Source organism: Scyliorhinus canicula, chromosome 15 (assembly GCF_902713615.1).
Source record: "Scyliorhinus canicula chromosome 15, sScyCan1.1, whole genome shotgun sequence".
Classification (NCBI taxonomy): domain Eukaryota; kingdom Metazoa; phylum Chordata; class Chondrichthyes; order Carcharhiniformes; family Scyliorhinidae; genus Scyliorhinus; species Scyliorhinus canicula.
Window position 1 is genome coordinate 50,593,059 of NC_052160.1, and position 17,578 is coordinate 50,610,636.

At 48.4% G+C, this 17,578-nt stretch overlaps 1 long non-coding RNA gene across 2 annotated transcripts in view; it reads right to left on the reverse strand.

The window, feature by feature from the left end:
• Positions 1-2,857: 2,857 nt before the first annotated feature.
• LOC119978104 overlaps positions 2,858-17,578 on the reverse strand; it is a 96,506-nt gene continuing 81,785 nt past the window's right edge. Inside the window, exons 3-5 of one of the 2 annotated variants that reach the window (XR_005463382.1) lie at positions 4,422-4,712; positions 4,220-4,324; positions 2,858-3,594 (exon numbers count right to left, since the gene is read on the reverse strand). This is a non-coding gene — a long non-coding RNA (uncharacterized LOC119978104). The remainder of the gene's footprint in view (positions 3,595-4,219; positions 4,325-4,421; positions 4,713-17,578) is intronic. The other variant, XR_005463381.1, reaches the window with a different exon arrangement.

The following is a 17,578-nucleotide window of genomic DNA, read 5'->3' on the forward strand; positions in this document are numbered from 1 at the left end:
AGAGTAAAGCTTGTCAGACAGCACTGTGGTGCAGTAGTTAGCACTGCTGCCTCATAGCGCCGTGGTCTCAGGTTTGATCCTGGCCTTGGGTCACTGTCCGCGTGGAGTTTGCACATTCTCCACGTGTTTGTGTGGGTTTCGCCCCCACAACCCAAACATGTGCAGGGTAGGTGGATTGGCCACACTAAATTGCTCCTTAATTGGAAAAAATGAATTGGGTACGCTAAATTTAATAAAAAGACCTGTCATGCTCTCATCATATGCCTGTAAACCCTAATAGTAAGATGGATACTTTAGTTCTTTTTAAAAAAGCAACATGGAGTGGATAATTTATCTTAACAAAATGAAACTCAGGGGAGCCAAACGACTTATTTTGTCGGCTCGAAACAGCAAAGGATTATCTCATGTCTGAATAGGCCTCAGTAAAAAACATTAAAATGTAAATGTCCTTGTGGAAACCATTGAAAAGAATAAGGATGCAAAAAGATAACTTGCGGAATTTATAATTATCTGGTTATTTACAGAAATCAACAAAGTGCAATGTGAAGGATCCATTTTATCACAAGCAGGTAAGATCAGCCACCATCGTGTGACAATGTTGACATCAAATCTTTTGTGTGGTCAACGGAAGCATTGACTATGTGGTCACATGATCAAAACTGGCTTGAGATATCAAATATTTTATTATTCTGGGAACAAGATCTGGAGTAACTGAAAGGTAGGGATGGCAAAATCCTTCCCAAATGGGTTGCAAATGACAATGGTTTCATGGTCATCATTGGACTTTTAAATTCTAGATTTTTATTGAAATCAAGTTTCACCATCTGACATAGTGGGATTCGACCCCGGGTCCCAGGGACATTACCCAAGGTCGCCAGAGTACTAGTCCAGTGATAACCACTACACCACCATATCCACTATGAAAGCAGATATCTTTTATCCCTCCAGTAGGAGGCCAGGGAGTACCTAGCCTGATGTAGAATAAGGAACTCCGGTTATAAGATAACAACAGAAAATATTGAAAGTGCACAGCAGGTTGGTCAGTACCTGAAAGAGGAAGAGTGGGCAGTTCTTTAGGTGAAATTCTTCATCAAACACCTACTCATTGTCTCCACCTTATGCATGATGGATTGAGACTATGAGCAGACACAATGGGACAAATAGCCTCCTATACTATTCTGTTATCCTATGATTTCACATCATGCACGAAAATCTTGTTCAAAGGAGGGTTTGGAAAAACATGACCTTGAATATTCTTATCACGCACGATAATCAGACCAAGAACACCGCATGTGGTGTTTAGTGTTAAGTGGATGGAAAACTCATTAGGAGGCAAGATCCATAATTAATGGTGAGCAGCCACCACGACAGCTCGATTTACACCTTCCACCAGGCTCCTGAGCTTCCCCAGGAGAGTATGATAAAGCTAGGCTGATTGAAGTAGGCAGAAGGCCAGGCCCAAGTGAAAGTGAGGAGAGTGCGGCTGTGCCATCTCATTTAGTAAAAATGGAAAAGTCTTCCTCTGGCCAAAGTCTAATTAATAGATCTCTCAGAAGATGCTTTCCTTAATTGCAAATCCCAATTAGGAGAGATGCTTTTTTCAATTAAAACTTTTCTGGTCATCCTAAATATGTGAGGAAATATTGTGGTTCTCACCCTTGGTATCCTGAGCACTGTGTAGATATGGGGGGGGGGCATGGGATGTGAGGGGTGGAGGCAGACGTGATGTTATGTAGACATGGTCACTGCTGTCCCAAAGCTTTTGCAACTGCTTCAGGTTGTTGATGCGATGAATCTTAATTGAATAAATACCAGTTGGAATCCTATTTCCCAAATGGAACACCGTCTTTTACAGGTAAAGCCAGATGCCACGTTTTCATACCTGAAACAATTACCCAACTCTCTCTTTATCTCTCGTCCTTTCCCCCAATCTATCCCCATTGCCTCATACTTATTCCTTGAGTTTTACTTTTTCTGCTTTTCCCCGCCCTCTTTCTTGGTGCCTTTTCTACTGCGCCACCTTAAATTTGAGGAACTCCTTCTTCCCCAAGTTCCCCCTTCCTCTTTCAATGGGCTGTTTAAAACCCTAGAGTTGTGTCATCGAGCCTCTCCGAGTAGGTTTAACTCGTCTTCTCTCATAAGGTGTCCTGCACTATGCATTTTCAGTGTGATGTATCAATAATGAAAAGAGATCATCACCCGTTATACCCAGTGGGGGGGTTCACAATTAGGTGAACGTTAACAGATAGAAAATCTTGTGGCCTGTCACATTCTTGCTCAAATTTCAGTTATGCACTCCAGCCATGTGAAGCTTCCCATGGGGTGTGCTAAATCATAAAAATTTATCCCCCCAAAATATACGGGCTGGAATTTTCTGACCGTTGGGATTCTCTTTTCCCGCTGTCAGCGCACCCAGCGCTCGTGGGTTTCCCGGCCGCGTGGGGCGGCTTCAGTGGGAAATTCCATTGACAAGGGACGGGAAGAGAGAATTCCCCCCTTCCTCTGTTTTGATCTCTCGGTTTCCATCTGGAGGTGATCAAGAGAATTAGACAGTCAGTATGGTTTTATTCTGTGACCTTCCAGTCGCACTGCTTCTTTTTGCAATGTAACAACCTTCACTGTTTTCTGTACTGATCACACTCCTTATCACATGTGGTTTTCATAGCCTGTAAATCCCTGAGGAAAACTTAAGCAGAGACATTTCTAGTAATGCACCATTATATATCACCTTGTTACACATTTTTATAGGGGTTTTAATAGGAAACATTAAAATATTTATTTCCGTGAGTGCCATCCTCATACCAATAAAAACAAAAGAAAATAGATAAAGGTGCAAAAAAATTGCCATGTGCGACAAAATGAAAAGGGATAAATGGAAGTGCAAAAGGATAAATACTTAAAAGTTTTATTTCCTGGTTGGTTTTCTGAGTTAATCCAGAAATTGTCAAAAAAAGGCACCTCTCCATTGTCTCCTTTACAATGGAGTGAACATTTGCTGGTGTTTATTGAAACACAGGGTAGATTTTCCCTTCAAGTATTTGTCCTATTCCTTCTTGAAGGTTGCACTGGAATCTGTATCCACCACCCTATCAGACAACACGTTCAAAATCCTCATCACTCATTTCCTAAAAAGAAAAGATTTTCCTCTTGGTACCTCTGGTTCTCACATTTAAGTCTGTGCTGCTGGTGGTCAATCCTGTTCACTTTTCATAGGGGCCGAATGGTGATCCATATTGGGATGTAGCCAATCCAGATACAGGTCAATGAGTGGGCTATGTTCCTTCTAAGCTGGGTGGCACACAAAGGCCCACAATGCACTGTGCAGTGAAACAGACAGGGTTGTGCACGACCGATGTTTGTGGAAATATAGCAGTGCAGCAATCTTCAAGCGACTGTATGATCAAACAGGCTTGTACAACAAAGAGAAAGTAGATGGAACATTGTAACTCGGTGAAGGTAATGCTAAGGTAATGATTGGCGGATGTGATTCATGCTGACACAACCTCATTTATATAAATAAGCAAAATACAGCAGATGCTGGAATCTGAAACAAGAGCAGAGGATGCTGGAACATCTCAGTAGGCCTGGCAGCATCTGTAGGGAGAGAAAACAGTGTTAACGTTTCAAGTCCGTTTGACTCTTCATCAGAACTGAAGATAGGGAGAATGTGTCAGATATTAAAGTGTAGCGGTGAGAGATTGCAACACGATATAGCAACTTTAAGAACAAAAGACAGATAGCCTGGTGTGGGGGAGGTTTATTGCATTGAGACAATAAATGCGTGCGATATGTTGAAAAAGAGGTTTAAGATGTAGGAGAAAGGTCGCAGTCTAAAGTTGTTCAATGCAACGTTGAGGCCGGAGGTCTGTAATGTGCCCAATTGGAAGATGGGTTGCTGCTCCTCCAGCTTACATTGGGCTTCACTGAAGCATTGCAGTAGGCCAAGGATGGACATGTGGGCATGAGAGCAAGGTGGTGAGTTAAAATGGCAAGCAGCAGGAAGGTTGGGGTCATGCTTGTGGACTGAGGGAAGGTCTTCTGCAAAGCCATCACCCAGTCTGTGTTTAGTCTCCTCAGTGTAGAGTAGATGGCATTGGGAGCAGCGAATACAATAGATCAAATTTATTGGCCATTGCCATTTGTCCAGAGAAGTTGATGAAAACTGGTACTCATAGATAAATTCAGATGACCTTTGAATGGCGTTTTACTCAGTGCTCACCGGGAGGGTCAGCCTAGATGTTGTCCACGTCCCTGGAGTCCTCGTGCCTTGAACCCATGATCTGCTGATTTAGTGGTCCAGCTGACACCAACTGATATAGGACCTCTATAAAATAGATGAAAAATGGGAACAGTTTGTGACTGGATTATGTACTTTCCTCTTACCGGGACAATGCTTTTCCAGTGGGCCATCTATTTCTTACCATTAGCTGTGATGTCAGGTCTGAATAATGAAGATTGATGGCCAATCCGGTTTTTCTCTCGAGTTATCTTTCAAGCCTGCAATGTTTGGGCCTGTTGGCCCAGACCCTCCACTGTGGATCAATGGAGTACTGAGTAATTGAGAGAAAAGCTGAAGATAGACAATGGGGTGGCGTGGAGAGTTCAGATTAAGCTGTAAAGATTTTGGAGTATCTCCCATGTGTAGATTAAGCGCAGAGCTGCAAAATACTGATCAATCTTCAGAGGCATGGGCCTTCTTATTGTCTGTGTCTCTGTGGGAGAAGATAATGATACCAGAGGGACAGCATTTCGTTTAAAACACACTACTCCGCAGTTTATCTTTACAGCACTGCAGTCACAAGCTAATAAAATAGCCATTACTTAAAATAAGAGCTTTGAATTCGCCCAGGAACCCAAAGCACAGTTCTGAAGGAAGCACTGCATTGAGCCATCCTTCTTTGATTTGTTCTAGTTTATGGTTATAATTCAGGATTGCGTTGAGGCCGGCGCGGTTCCAGGCATGCCGGGTGAATAGCCGGAAAGGCCAAAATCAAGATTGGCACCGGGCACGAACCATTTGGCGAGACAAAGCTGACCCGCTCCCAATGGCGAGTTCCGGATCCCCCCCCCCCCCCCCCCCCAAAATGGCGAGAATATCATTAACCATCATTTGCATTCATTTGAATTTCATTATCAAGATTGAAGTCGCGTGCAGCAGCCTCCCGGGAATTATCCGACTCCTCAGCGGGAAGTCATGCGGGCGTCGTTTAGTACTCCTTTTCAAAAATGTGAAGCTGGTGGAATGACTACTGAGGCGAAGTGGGTAGCCATCTCCATTTTCCGACATGCAGCTCAAGGGCACTGGAGTTGCTGCCCCAGTGCTTGAAGGGGGGGGGGGGGGGGGGCGGGGGGAGGGTGGTGGTTGTGGTTGGTCAAGGGGTTGAAGTGTTCTAGGTTGGGCATCGCCCCTGGGGGGGTGAGGGACTTTGCACCTGTGAGGCTTTCAATCCATCTTTTGGAGACCAATAGCAGGGGAAACCATAGTTGTGGCCTGTCTGTCCTACCAGGCACTTCCAGCCAGAGCCCTGCGGATGTTTCTATCCCAAAATTCAATTTTACTCCCTTTGACTGTGAGCGGCCTCTAGCTTCACAGCTGAAGGCTATTTCAAATGTTAGTTAGTTGTGTTAGCACTTCACACTTCTCAACTCTCAAGTGCCTCCTCGAGAAAACATGTGCCATGTCTCGGAGGTTGATTAGTGCATTGTATGTTCAGCAAACTGTAAAGCCTGAACTCAAAGAGCATCAGCTCCATTGAGGCAGCTGCCAGCAATCAAGCACTAAAGAGCATGGCGTCAGCACTGTGGATCTTCTCATGCCCAAAAGGTAAGTGTGTGGATGAGTGGAGGGCAGCTGATCACCGTCTCCCTAATGTTCCTGGCAGAAGTCAGGGGCCTGTGGGTTTCTGATGTGGTGGGCAGTGAATGGGCAGAGCAAGGTTTGCCAGTGGCTCATGGGATGGCACTCTGAGAAAAGGCTGGACACATAAGGGTGAGGGAGGCCTGGGGGAGTTGAGGGTCCTAATTGATTGTCGGTCTCATGTTGCTTGTGGCATTCATGTCCGGAGAAGGCGGAAGCAGCGTTGACGTAGGCTGGAGGTAGCACCCATGTGCAGGGGGCTGCTGCACACCCTGAAGACCAGGCCACCCATCAGGCTGAGGGCGGACCCAGAAGGGAACGGTTGGCCCAAGGTATACTGGCGCCGTTGGTCATTCAATTAGCTGACGGACACCGTGTGCCGCAGAAGACTGCGTCTCAGCAGGGAGACAGTGTGGCACCTGTGCCACGTCCTCACAGTTCTGGTACCCTGTAGGGAAGGAGGACACCTGCTCCTGGTGGCCATGAAGATCACCGCAGCCCTGAGCTTTTAAGCCACTGGGACATTCCAGGACCTGTGTGGCATTGTACACTCTACAGCCCACAGGTGTGTCCATGAGGTTATGGATGCTCTCTATGCTCGGGTATCCAACTATATTAACTTCCAGCTGGACCAGGCTCACCTTGATGCATGGGGTGCAGGAATTGCAGCCGACGCCAGGATGCCCCAGGTCCCGGGGGCAATGATGGCATTCATTACACCCTGCGAGCACTGGGGCATCAGGGGATGCCCTTTATTAAGAGGAAGGGGTTCCACTCCCTGAATGTTCAAATCATGTGTGACCACCTCCTCTAGATCAAGTCGCGTGACAGCTACATCCTGGGGTACTCGGAGATCTCCGGTGTCTTGAGGGCTACCCCAGGATGGTGGGTTGGCTTGTTGGGGACAAGGAATAAGCGCTGAGGTCATAGCTGATGACATTTTCGCCGAGGCCTGAGACCGAGGCGGAGACCCGTTATACTGAGGCTCATGGTGACACCCATGCTGTCATTGGGCATCAGTCTGCTGATGCCTTTACCGCTCTGGCAATGCCCTACAGTACACCACCCAGAGGGTCTGCCACTTTGTGGTGGCCTGGTATGCTCTGCACAATCTGGCACAGCAGAGGGATGGCGTGCTGGAGGAAAAAAAGGAGCAGGTGGAGGAGGAGGGGCATGCGTCCTCATCTGAGCAAGAGGATGAGGTGGTCCAGGCAGGGCTGGAGGACGAGCCGGAGGTGGAACCTGTTATGGGCCAGGGTTTAGAGAACCCCAAAGTGTATCATGGAGTTCACCTGACCAAAATTTTACTAGATTGTGGTATGGAGAGCACACGGCCCACTTTACAGGTGTGGTACAGCAGAAATGGAAAAGTATTTTTTAAAGCAAAACAATGGGCGCGATTCTCCGCTCCCACGCTGGGTGGGAGAATCGTGGGAGGGCCGCTCTGGCACCCCCCGCGATTCTCCCACCCTCCCCCCCCAAAATGGCGTGTCGCGGTTTGCGACATGCCGCTCGGAGAATCGCGGGCCGCCATTTTGCACATCGGCCTGCGATTCTCCGACCCGGATGGGCCGAGCAGCCTGCCGTTCCCGACCGGTTCACGCCGGCGGCAACCACACCTGGTCGCTGCCGGCGTGAACATGGCGCCAGCAGCTGTTTTGTGGTTTGTGGGAGGCGGAGAGGGGAGTGAGCACCACGACCGTGCTTGGGAGGGACTGGCCCGCGATCGGTGCCCACCGATCGTCGGGCCAGCGTCTCAAAGGGACGCACTCTTTCCCTTTCGCCGCCCAGCAAGATCAAGCCGCCACGTCTTGCGGGGCAGCGGAGGGGAAGACGGCAACCGCGTATGCGCAGGTTTGAGCCGTCAGCTGGCGTGACGTCAACCGCGCATGCGTGGGTTGGAGCAGGCCAACCTGCGCATGCGCGGCTGACGTTATTAGGCGCTCCGGCCACGTCATTCTCGGAGCGCCGTACCTTGATGCCAGCGACAAGGCCCGGGGGCCGAGATTTACGGCACGGCCCTCCTAGCCCCCTCGGGGGGGGGGGGGGGGGGGAGAGGGGAGAATAGTGGGCCAGGAGCGGTCTCCAACGCCATCGTGAACCTTTCCGGTTATCACGACGGCGTCGGGCCTTGCGGAGAATTCCGTCCAATGTTTATTCTATGAACTCAAGTTAACCTTTTTAAAACATACAGTGAACATCTTAGGAACCATTAATTCAAATACAACCCCCAAAGAATACAACACTAATAATCCTTAAGCTGTCCTTTTAACATCCATAAGACTTAAAAAAAACTTTTAACAGAAGCACATCAGGTTAAAGTCACTACTGAGAGCAGTTATTATTTTTAAATCACCAAAGGATTGATTTACATTCTTCAGATTACAGAGAGAGACACTGATACACCTTCTGGCTGTGACTGCAGCTTTCCAGCTCTGAAACCGAAACTAAAACACACCCTGCAGCAAACAGCCTAAAACAAAAGTAAAAAGCTGACAGACACCCCAGCTCCACCCACACTCTGACATCACTGATAAACACCCATTTCTTAAAGGTACGTTTCTTAAACACCCATTTCTTAAATGTCCTCTCACATGACAAACCAAAGGATGGAGGACAGGTGTCGGCGAGGATTGACATGTTAGAAGGATCAGGGAGGCCCTCATTGTCTCCATATTATCAGAGGTGAGGCTGTGTCCACCAGCTCAACCCGCCTCCCCACTTTCCCTCCCTCCCCATCCCCCCTCAAACCAACCATTTCCCTTCCTCCCTCGTATTCCCCATTACCCTCCCATCCCCCTACCCTCCCCCCCCCCCAACTGTTGGCTTTCCCCCCCTGCCCTACCCAATTTGAGACAGGTCATCTGGATGAAGGGGCAATGGACCCTCACCTCTTTGGCGCAGGCCAACCTCGCGGTTGGTGACTGCTCTCTCCTCAGGCAACCCAGTGATTTCCAGGGCCCATTCCTCATAAGGGGCGAGGACCCAAATCTCTTGGATTCCGACCCCCATCTTGGCCCTTTCCCATTTATTATGGGCTATCTTCTCCTGCGGGGAGAAAGAGAGGGCATTGTGAGCCGTATGCTTGATGGGTCAGGGGGTGTTGAAAATAGTTGGCATGTGTGGGCACCGCACCTGGCAATAAGGGGGCTGTGCTGGTTGGTGACAGGGGGTTCTGAGGAACAAGCTCAAAGATTGGAAGTTTGGAGGGTGTGAGCTGTCAACCAGTGATTTGGGTGGAGGAGGGGGGGTTGGGAATTAGAGCGGTAGCAGGCAGAACTGATGCCAGAAGAGAGGTGTTAACTTACCCTTACAGCTCATTGGAGATCATTTCTCTTCTTCTGACATTGGTTGGTTGTCCTGATCATGCTGCCCGCATTGAAACCCGCTGCCACTGCCCCCAGGCATATTGTTGACCCTGCTGCTGGTCCTCCGACCTCCTCTGGAGAATGGAGTGGCCAGCCTCCCATCCACAGCGTCGAGAAGCCTTGTGAAGTTGCCATCACCAAAGCAAGGAGCAGGTCTGCGCGCTGCCATGCTTGTGTGTTGACTGGGAGTGAGTTGTGAAGTAGCATTTAAAAGCAGCACCCCCTTGTCAGTGGTGAGTTGCTGAGGTGCGAGCGGGGTGGATCAGACAGCAAGACTACCAACAATGTTGAGAATCTCGTCGGGGATCCATTTTAGCACTGAATACAGGCTGAGATCTCACCAACCCGAAACGCTCTGCCAAACGTGCCCAGAATTGAATCTTTTCCGTTGAATCGTGCCCCATAACTCTGGAGGATGTTTAACCTATCCTCAGATTGCTGTTGATGTTGTGAGATAGCGGTTGTATAGAGAGGGGAATTTATTCACCTGCAGAAACACTTCATTCAATCCTTTGGAGAACCCCCCAAGCTCCTGGCAGGATATATCTGAGAGAATATTCAAGTACAGTTCTGATCCCTACCCTGGGTGGTGAGAAAGTAAAGGAACCTGCAGATCACAACAAAATGTTGTTGTATCTGTAAAATCTCAGACCAGTGCTTAATCAAATGTTTTACCCAGATATCTTTATTGACAGGCGAATAAATGCAACACAAATATAAAATCAAACCAAGTTTATTCAGTACAATATTTTAACCCCTAGATTAACCCAATAACAATCATGATCAAGATTCCCAAGTTTTGTGATACTACCCATTGCTGATGAACTCAGTTGAGCCGTGGGTCTGATTCTCTGAGTCTCGTGTTCCTCAGGCCCATCGTCGTAAAGGTGGGGCCCGCTGCCTGCTTCCTTCCTTCTTTCTCTGGTCAGTCACCTCCACGCCGAGTCTGGCTGGGGTGAGTCTTGGGTGACTATCTAACCCCCCCCCCTCCCTTTGCACCTTTCCAGAAACTTCTCAGACTTTCGGCCAATGAGGCCTCAGGAGGGGGGGGTCCCAACACCCAATGGATAAGATGGTGACCGGACCCCGGGGCTTGTCCGCAGGTGTCCATCTCCAGTGGCTTTCCTTGCATAACCTGTTGTCATATATGGTAACAGCGGGAATTCTGGGCGCCCGAAAGTCTGGTTCAATCTCAGCTACGCAAAACATATCCGTGCATACCAACAGAACCGATGATCTCCTGATGGGTGATTGACAAGGCAGGTCCAGACATGTCCTGGCAGTTTGTCTGTGTGTAGTGTATTTGACTTTAGTCAAGTCCGAATTCTCATCAGCCTTCCTGAGGTTAACTACAGTTTAATTTAAACTGTCCAATTCTTAATTTAAGATGTCCAATTTTATTGGGCCTAAAATCCAGACCTTGCCAGGATAGCACAGTTTGCAGCTGGAAAGGCAGCAGGAAGCTTGGTCAAGGCTTTTATGTGGATTCAGTAGGCATTCATATCCCTCCTTTTTCTGTAAATTCCAGCCCTACTACCCTCCCTGTGCTCCTCCAATTCTGATCATTTGCGAGTTCCTGATTGTTATCGCTCCATCATACCTCCACCGTACCTTCAGCTACCTCGGTCCTGAGCACTGGAATTCCATCCACACACCTCTTTCTCCTCCTTTAAGACACTCTTTAAAATCTGTCTCTTCGGCCCATCTGCTGTGAAACCTCCTCATGAGATGTAGGAGCAGTAGGCCATCAGGCCCATGGGGTCTGCTCCGCCATTCAATGAGGTCATGGCTGATCTGATATAATCCTCAATTCCACTTTCCCTTCATTATCCCCATAACCCAGTAAGGGAATCAAGGGTCTATCTCAGCCTTGAACACATGTGGCTCAATGTTGAACTTTGCCCGCTCCGCTCCTGCATGGCACCCTGGGATCAATTCAAATTCTGTGATAGAGATCTTTTAGCTGGAGTTAAATGGAGGATGCATTGGAGGGACTGCGCTCCAGGTTTTACAATGCCCTGCGTGGGTTTCCTCCGGGTGCTCCCGTTTCCTCCCACAGTCCAAAGATGTGGAGGTTAGATGGATTGGCCATGTTAAATTGCCCTTAGTGTGCAAAAAGATTAGTTGGGGTTACTGGGTTATAGGGATAGGTTGGGAGTGTGAGTTTGGATGGGGTGCTCTTTCCAGGGGTCGGTGCAGACTCGATGGGCCAAATGGCCTCCTTCTGCACTGTAAATTGTATGCTGTCTTTTCCCTCGCTCCTTCATGATATCAACATTTATATTAAGTCATTTAACTACCGGAGTTAAAGTTAGAATGTTCAAAGACCAAACAGATAATTTATTTTAAAAAACGACTCTGTTGGCCACTACAGACTGCACTCCAGGTTTTACAACACCCACTGGATTACTCTATCTTAGTAGGGCATGCTGCTTCAAATGAATCACTTTTTCTCTCTCATTATAAATTGGCTGCCCACAGTCACTGTTAAATTGAATGAATGTACTTGGTTAGAAGCTGCTATCATGTGACCTTCAAAGAAAATGCCAACCTGTGAGCATTTCTTACGCCATTAATAAGATATCTTCTGCTAATTCAGGCCTAGCTCCCTGGTAATAAATGAGCCACTTCACTAATCCTTGAGGGCTTCTTACCTCCTCATCTCAGTCATTATTTTCCCCCTGCTTTCCTGTTGTACAAGCCACAGTTTAGTTAAGGCTGGCTCTTTGAAGCAATGATGTACTGTGAAAACACTGGTTTTGAATTACATACATACATGAATTGATATATATATATATATATTTACATACACACTATATGTACACATATATTATATGTATTTTTAATGGAACTTTCAGTTCCTGATTTATTATTTATCAAAGGTTTTCTGAGCTATGATGGAGGGAGGGTGTGACAGTTCTGGCAGATTTAGTGGCCCCCTTGGTGAGCTCCCTTCCATAGATAATATTTTATTGATGCTCGAAAACATGAGCTCTGTAGTTTGAAATATAAATATTGGCACCTTGAACAAGCATACTCTGTATTTCGAAAGGTTAGCGAGAATACTGCCCTCTTATGTTTGTCTACTTATGAGAATGTCATACATCCCTCTTCCCCAGGAAGAAGCATGAATCTGGAAGGGCACTGGGAAAGATACAAAAAAACATTCGGAATTGACAGGATGGAACTAGCAGGAGAGACCAAGCATGCTTGGTCTGCAGGCAGGCAGTGGTGTAGTGGTATCGTCGCTGGACTAGTAACGCAAAGGCCCAGGGTAAAGCTCTGGGACCTGGCTTCTAACCCCACCATGGCAGATGGTGAAATTTGAATTCAATAAAAATCTGGCTTTACGAATATAATGAAACCATTGTCGTAAAAAAAACGCACCTGGTTCATTAATGTCCTTTAGGCCTAAATGTGACTCCAGATCCACAGCATTGAGGTTGAATCTTAAAAATACCCTGAGCCAGCCACACCCACATCCCATTAAGAAAAAGGCTGGGGATAAGGAGCCACCTAACAGGGCAGAAACAGAGAAGATGCTTCCATTTGTTCGGAGCTCTAAAATTAGAGACGGGCTGGGTTCTCCAGTCCCCCAGCCACGTGGTTCTCTACTCCGTCTGCTTGTCAATGGAAGTTCCCATGCCGCCAGTAAATCCATGGGCGGGGGTGCACTGCCAGTGGGGAAAGAGAATCCCAACGGCCGGGAAATTCCAGCCCATAAATATATGTTACTCTTCCATAAATCCAGGAAGGAACTTGTCTTTACCCAGGAGTGTGGGGAATATGGCATTGAGATAGAGGATTGGCCATGATCATATTGAATGATGGAGCAGGCTCGAAGGGCCGAATGGCCTGCTCCTGCTCCTATTTTCTATGAGTGGTTACAATATACCATCAAAGAGAGCAGTTAAGGCGAATACCAGAAATGTATTTAAGAGGAAGTCTGATGAACACTTGGGGAAGAAACAAATAGGGGGATTAGGTGAATTAATGTGGGAGGAGAATCAGGCAATGTCTGAATGCTGGAACAGACTCGATGGGCAGAATGGCCATGTTTCTGTGAGGTAAATTCAATGTGATCTGGTTTTCAGTTGATTGAATGAGTTTTAGAGTGGCCTGCCTGTAAATTATAAATGGGCAGTGAAAATTGGAAATTTAAAATAAATCCTTTCTTCCTCATTTAATTCTGTGCCTCGTGAAATGGAGACACTTGGCCATTAAGGTGTCCAATTAATTATCATGAACAGCAAATCTCAAACTATCATCGTGATCCCTTGTCCAGTATTGAATCTCGAGAGCCCAATGGCAAGTGTTTCAACTAAATAAAAAAAGTGGGCTGGATTCTCCATTGGCGGGATCCTGTGTTTTGCGGGCAGTGCACTCACGCCCGCCGATTTCCCGATGGCGTGGGGGTTCCCACAATGGGAAACTCATTGTCCAGCTGCAGGGATGGAGAATCCTGTTGTTGGCCAGAGCGCCCCACAGCCGAAAACGGGTGCAGCGGGGAGGGTGAATCCCGCCCATGAAGTGCCACCTTCATTATGTTTCTCTGTTTCACCCTCCCTTCAATTAATCAGTTGTCTAAACTGGCAAGGGGAGCATTTATACAGAGGGCACAATTTTCCCACTGCGTCGTGCCCAGCACTGATTTCATTACGTCGGGAGCATTGCGGGAGAGGCCCAAATCAGACTTTGTGCGAGGTACAAAACCGTACGCAAGTCACCCGACCTATGGCGCCAAGTGTGACCTGGATTATGCCAGCAGTTATTGGGCACATCTAAATATGTGTGGCCTTTTTGAGGCTGCATTCTCACGGTGCCCAGGAGTCACTGGCTGCACCCTTGAGGCCACAACCGGGTGGTGATTAGTACTGGTCTCTACAGGCGTGATTGCTACTCCAGGGATCTCAAAGACCATGGAGCCCCCTGGTTCATCGTACACAGGGCAGGGCAGTACCCTAGCACTTCCCCTGACACCCTGGCAGTGACAATCTGGTGCTGGATGGCAGTGTCTGGGTGCCATGCTGGCTGAGGGGGGCCATGCCCATGTAGCAGGGTTGAAGAATGTATGAAGGGTGGTGGGGAAAGTGGTATGAAGGGGCATCATAAAGGTTGGGGAGGTGAAGGTGGGGGCACCCTGAATGTGGGATGCCTGAAAGGGGGGGAGCCTTCAGCGACCCCATAGCGGGGTGTGCTCACTTGGAGGGGTGGGGGGAGGGTTAATGCCCATGTCTGTGGGAGGTGGAATTGTCCATAGATGGGGAGTGTGGGGACCCTCAAGCTCACTTAGAAATCAGGGCAACCTTTCAAAATGGCAGCCGGATCTCTGAGGGGCTCGTCTCGCTGCCAGGTTCAGCTCCCCATTGCTGAAAAAATTCCCAAGTGTGGGCTCGACCATGGAGAAACTTTCAATGTCCAAAGAAATGAGTAAGGGCTCCATCTTGTCGGAATTGGGTTGGGGAGGGGCCGGGGAGGAGGTGGGGGAGGGAGCCTGTAGATCCCGATGGCCATATTGCCTTGTGAGATCTACACAGATCTCACGAGACATTGCGATCTGGGTCCTGCCCATAATAGGTGGGACCCAGTCTCGCATGACTAAGTGAGCGCTTGACTAAGTGAGTTTAAGTACCCACTTAGCCATGCTGGCGTTGGATTAATCAGCCACCTGGCATCTATCGGCTTCGCCGAGGAGACCCCAGCCAATCGCCGTTGAGTACTAGTCCCCACAAACGTCAAATGGGGACCGGCGGAATGGTACCTGGGGGTGTCTCCCAGGCGATCAGAGGTACCGGCGTGGTTGGGCTCTGGGCAGGGTGGCAGCTTGGCACTGCTAGTGGCACCTGGGCACCTTGACGCTGCCAGCCTGGCATTCTGGAATTGCCACTTGGGCACACTGGCAGTGCCAGCCTGGCACTGTCAGTGCATCCAGGTGGCACTACCAGGCTGACAGAGGCACTGTGAGGGTGCAAGACTGGCAGTGCCAAGGTGCTAACCACGGAGCTCAGCCCATATGAGATGGGATGTGGGAGGGGCCCAAGGGCTTACCAACAGGAGAGTTCGGCATGGGGGGGGGGGGGGGGGGGGGGGGGGGGGGGGGGCGGCCCAGAGGGTTGCGCCAGGGGGTCGAGACGTTGAAATGAAATGAAATGAAAAATGAAAATGAAATGAAATGAAATGAAATGACATTGGGGCATCATTTTAAAAGGACGTTCCGATCTCTTCCTGCACTGAGGAAGAGCATTCCTCACCAGGGCACGAAAACAAGGCAGAGTGCCGTTATGTAGCTCCGCTAATCCCACCCAGAACGGACTCTGCTTTATTTTGGTTCAACCTCTCCCCAAGTGTGGGTGAATACCGGTCTGGATCTCATCCAAAACGCTGGCAGGAAATATCCCGCCAAACGCGCTCAAAATTACAGTTCGGGTCAATTCTGCGGAAGTAATTCGAAGTCCGCTTTTCCATGCATTTGGTGGGATGTTTTTCGGCGGCTGCAGTGCTGAGGTTCACCCTGTTATCCACCGGCACATTGTCGCATCCTTGGGTCTCGAGGAGTTTCTTCTGCCGAGGGCAAACCTTGGTCGATTTCCTGGAACGTCTCCTTGCAGATTGGGCCGCCATTTTGACCGGCAGTCCTGATCTCTGCACCCCCCCTGCTCTCAAGCCTCCCCTGCTTTATTGACCCCCCCTTCACCCCACCGACTTGCTCGAGGCCCCGAATGGGCAAGGCTCCCACTCCCAGGCCCGACATTTGGCAGCGCCAACATGGAACCCGGGCACCTTAAAACTGCAGGCCTGGCACCCTGGCAGTGCCACACAGACAGCGTAGCATTGAAAGGGCACAGTATGAGGGTGGCAATGTCAGGGTGCCTGGGTGGCACTGCCAGGGTGTCAGAATGAAAGTGCCAAGGTGCTTGGGTGTCAGGGGAGTGCACGGGTACTACCCTACCCTCTCCCGGACCACTAATAGCCTGCGAGACTCCCCGAGGTGCCGTCAGACCTGATCCATGTTTGTGGAAATCAGTGCCAAACGGCGCCATGTACATGCGACTGTTGAGTCCCGGGCGCTGGGTGACAAGCAGCGGCGGGTACTCAAATGTGCTTAATGGCTCATTTAAATATGCCCGTCCAGCAAGGGCATGATCCAGGTCACACCAGGCGGAGCGAGTCCGGTGACTGATGGATGGTTTCTCGCCTGACGTAGAGTCCGACTTGGGGCTCTGACGCGACATACACCCTTTGTTATTTTTTGGGTAAATCCCGCCCAGACTATTACTGACAGTCGGGAAAATTCCTGGCATATATTTGCACAGAAATTCCATTCAAAATTACACTGATCTCCACCAGCTTTGACAATCTCTGAGAATCTCATTTACTGGAATGTAAAAGTTAGTGGACATCAGAGTAAGCAACTGGCGTTGCATGGATTCCGTGGAATATTCACTAATTTCCTCCTTTAAATCCATATTTTCATAATAGCAATGTGATTAGCATATCATTTTGACAAAAATGTGGTAGCTTTACTGTTTAATGTACAGATCCTACCAAAAAGAAACATATTCAAACCCACAGAAAGTGCAGTGCAGGTGGAGAAACGTTTTGAAAAGAGCTAAAAAAAAAATAAGTCGCAGAAAATAAATGAAGAAAAAATGATTTTGGATTCTTCTGTCAGTGAATTTTTTGAAGTAATGTTATGCCTGTTCTGAATAGGTTTTCTGGTCTTTGGAGTTGGGGGTTTACTCTGCTGCCCATGCATCACGTCCCAGACACTCATCGTCATTGTGTTTGCTGGCTTAAATTGGCTCCTGGTCCAGCAACGTGTTGTGGTTAAACAATTCTCACCTTTGTGCTCAAATCCCTCCTTGGCCCAGCCCCTCTCTTTCTCTCGTAGCTTTCCCAGCTCCTCTCAACTCTTGTGTCTCCCCAGTTTTCTTCTCTCCTCTCCACCACTGGTGGGTGTCCCTTCAGCTGCCTTGGCCTCAAGCTCTGGAAACCTCTCCCGACACCTGTCGTCCTCTCTCCCTCTCCTCCTTTAAGATCCTTACACCACTTTGATCCAGCTTATTGTCAGCTGTCCTAATACCTCCTTTAGTTCTGTGTAAAATTTTATTTGAACGTTCTCTTACGAAGCATCATGGGGCCTACACAATGCAGGCAAATTTATTTTGCACATAGATACTTATATAACAAACATCTATCACTATTCAGTAACAAAGCAAGTAAGCACTCACAATGCTCCGAAACATTCCCACACACTACGGGCTGGATTCTCCAAAAATGGGGCAATGTCCCCACGCCTGTGTAAAAACACTGGCGTTTCACAGCACAATTTCCTTAAAAAAATGAAGACCCA